Genomic DNA, 3,723 nt, shown 5'->3' with positions numbered 1-3,723 from the left:
CCCTTAGGCCTGAGATACATGCAACAAATGGGTTGATCTGGGGATATCAGAAGTCAAATTACAAAGCAATTTCAAGACACCCAAGAGGCAAAAAGGAGTCAGGAATGATAAGTGAGGGCAATAAGAGATTCTAGGAGTCCCAGGGAAATGGTGGCCTGGGCCACTTTGGAAGGACTCTTTCTCGAATCCATCTTCACTGAGCCACTACATGTTCCTGATTTTCTTACCGTGTCACCGACCTCCCCCTTGTGGAACTCACCTCTTTCCAGACTCTATGTAAGAGTCAGTCCTCAAGTCTCTTTTCTATCTCTTACTCCCTAAGTGATCTCATCCAATCTCTGGTTTTAAAGTCAGTCAAGGCACCAACAGGAAACAGATGGCACTCAAACTAAGGTAATTCAAGCAGGGTCCAATAAAGGACTGTTTATAAAAGTGTAAGGATATCAGTACTCTGAAGCTAGTGAGGGGAGGAGCTGTCCCCAACCATGGTCCTACAGGGGTGAAGCGGGGAAGCAGTTATTGCATTTGGAGAGAGACAGCTGTGTGCAGACCTGCCTGACAGGGGCCATGAATTTTCATGGAGGGACTCAGGCAACTAAGGGGGCAGTGTAGGGAGGGAGCTGGGGGGAATAAAGTATCCCATCTTACTCTCCTCCCTTCTGGTCTGAATCCAGCCAGAATCCAGAAGGTTGGAGTCCATCCACTTAATCCATACTGGTTAGTCGGTATGGAGGCAGAGAGAAGGGTGGAGAGGCAAGGAGAGAGAATTTGGAAGGCCTACAAAGATATCCAGGACACTATTCTATGGTGAAGACCCCCAAGTTTGTAAGCTCCAACCCTAACCTTTCGAGTTGAGTCATGATGGCCTACTTGGGCATCTCCACCTGAATTTTCACTGGATTTTCCCCTGCCACAGCCTGGTCCCCTCCTAACCTGTTCCTTTCCCACTCCCCTCCAGCTTTACCACCATTCACTTTGTTGCTTCGGCCCCAACCTAGCTTTCATTCCTGCATCATTTATTTCTCTTACACCCAATCCCTGAGCGAGTTCTGTCAGCTCCACTTTGAACAAGTGTCCAAAATCTGGACACTTCTCATCACCTCCACAGCTTCCATCCCAGTTCGTGCCCACAGCATCTCTTGCTTATATGACTCCAAAGACTACTAACTGGTTTCCCCACCCCTCCCCTTACTCCCACCAGGGTCTATTCTACTTTTGGCCCCACAAGGTCCCTACAGTCAGTGTCTAATTTGGTACCCTGTTTACATTTTCTTCCCAGCAGCTATCTCCACCTAAATGCCTGTTATATGTTTATTCCTTTATCTCTTTCTCATTTTCTCTGTTAAAGTGTAAGCTTCATGAAGGCAGGGATCTTCTTCTCTACTGAGTTGTCCCCTCAGTTGAATAGGCTATTTCTTGTTTTTTTTTTCTAAAGATTTTATTTATTTATTTGTCGGGTGGGGGGAGAGAGAGAGAGCACAAACAGGGGGAGCAGCAGAGGGAGAGGGAGAAGCAGGCTCCCCGCTGAGCTGGGAGCCCGACACGGGACTCGATCCCAGGACCCTGGGATCATGACCTGAGCCGAAGGCAGATGCTTAACTGACTGAGCCACCCAGGTGTCCCAAATAGGCTATTTCTTGAATGAAAAAATGGATAATGCTTCTGTGGAAGATGCTGTGAAGAGAATGAGAAGACATGCACAGACTAGGAGAAAATGTTTGCAAAAGACAAATTTGATTAAAAAAAAAAAAACTCTATTATCCAAAATGTACATAGAACCTTTAAATTTCAACAACAAGAAAAACAAACAACTTGATTTTAAAAATGGGCAAAAGTCCTGAGCAGACTGCATCACCAGAGAAGATATACAGATATTTTCCCCATTCTCCATCATGGCACAAGATCAGGATGAAAAAAGAGAATCCCATGTGGGAACTTTGCATCCACAAACTGCCACAATGCCTGTGTTGAGAGAGTAGAGACAGACTGATCCTGGTGACCAAGGTGCTGGAGCAGCGCACAGGCCAAACCCCTGTGTTCTCCAAAGCTAGATATACCATCAGAACCTTGGGCATCAGGAGAAATGAAAAGATTGCACAGTCCATGTGGCCAACACAGAAGAAATTCAAGAGGAAGGTCTAAAGGCATGAGTGAATGAGTTAAGAAAAATAACTTCTCAGATGCTGGAAACTTTGGTTTTGGGATCCAAGAACACATTGATTTGGGAATCAAGTATGACCTAAGCTTTGGTATCCGCGGCCTGTATCCCTACATGGTGCTGAGTAGGCCGGGTTTCAACACTGCCGACGACAAGCACAGGACGGGATGTATTGGGACCAAACAGAATTAGCAAAGAGAAGGCTCTGTGTTGATTCCAGTAGAAGTATGATGGGATCATCCTTTCTGGCAAATAAATGCCTCTCTCTATCCAGTCCCATAACATTTTTTCAAAGGAAAAAAAAATAAGATATACAGATGGCAGATAAGCATATGAAAAGATGCTGACATCATATGTCATTAGGGAATTACAAATTAAAACAAGATATCATGGGGCACCTGGATGGCTCAGTTGGTTAAACATCTGCCTCTTGGTTTCGGTTCGGGTCATGATCTCAGGATCGTGAGATCAAGCTCTGCGTTCGGCAGAGTGTCTGCTTGAGATTCTCTCTCCCTCTCCTTCTGCCCTTCCCCCACCCCACTCTCTCTCTCTCTGTCTCTAAAATAAAAAAATAAATGAGATATCACTACATACCATTAAAATGGCCAAACTCCAAAGCACTGCCCACAGAGAATGTTGAGAGGGACGTGGAGCAACAGGAACTCTCATTATTGCTTTTAAGAATGCAGAATGGTACAGCCACTTTGGGAGACAATTCAGTTGTTTCTAACAAAACTGAATATACTCTTACCATATGATCCAGCCATGGTGCTCCTTCAAACTTACCCGAATGAGTTGAAACTTAAGTCCACACAAAACTTGCACACAGATGTTTATAGCAGTTTTAGTCTTAATTGCCGAAACATGGAAGTAACCAAGATGTCCTTCAGTAGGTAAATGCATAAATCAACTGTGGTACATTTTGACAGTGGAATTTATTCAGTACCAAAAAGAAATGGGCTATCAAGCCATGAAAAAATATGGAAGAACCTTAAATGCATATTACTAAGTGAAAGAAGCCAATTTGAAAAGACAACATACTGTATGATTCCGGCTATATGACATTCTGGAAATGGCTAAACTATGGAGAAAATGAAAGGATCAGTTGTTGCCAGGGGTGGGAGGGAGGAATAAATAGGTAGCATACAGAAGATTTTTAGGGCAGTGAAACTATTTTGTATGATACTATAAATGGTGGGTATGTGCCAATATACATTTGTCAACACTCAGAGAATGTACAACACCAAGCGTGAACCCTCATGTAAACTATGGACTTTAGGTCCTAACGTAGGTTGAATGATGGCAACAAATTTACCCTTCCAGTTTGTGATGTTGACAGTGGGGGAGACTATGCATGTGTTGGAGGAGGAAGTATGTGGGGACTCTCTGTACTTTCTGCTCGATTTTGCTAAGAACCTAAAACTGCTCTAAAAATAAAGTCTAGGGGTGCCTGGGTTGCTCAGTCGGTTAAGCGTCTGCCTTTGGCTCAGGTCAAGATCTCAGGGTCCTGGGATCGAGGCCCATGTCGGGCTCCCAGCTCCAGCGGGGAGCCTGCTTCTCTCTCT

At 44.5% G+C, this 3,723-nt stretch overlaps 1 pseudogene; it reads left to right on the top strand.

Annotated features, from left to right (window-relative positions):
* The first annotated feature begins 1,892 nt into the window (after window positions 1–1,892).
* Window positions 1,893–2,414, top strand: LOC118000320 (annotated as a pseudogene).
* The last annotated feature ends 1,309 nt before the right edge of the window (window positions 2,415–3,723 follow it).

This window comes from Mirounga leonina, unplaced genomic scaffold (genome assembly GCF_011800145.1).
Source record: "Mirounga leonina isolate KUSES-001 unplaced genomic scaffold, KU_Mleo_1.0 Mir_115, whole genome shotgun sequence".
Lineage (NCBI taxonomy): Eukaryota > Metazoa > Chordata > Mammalia > Carnivora > Phocidae > Mirounga > Mirounga leonina.
The sequence above is the reverse complement of the archived record's forward strand: the minus strand, read 5'-3'. Positions and strand labels throughout refer to the sequence as shown.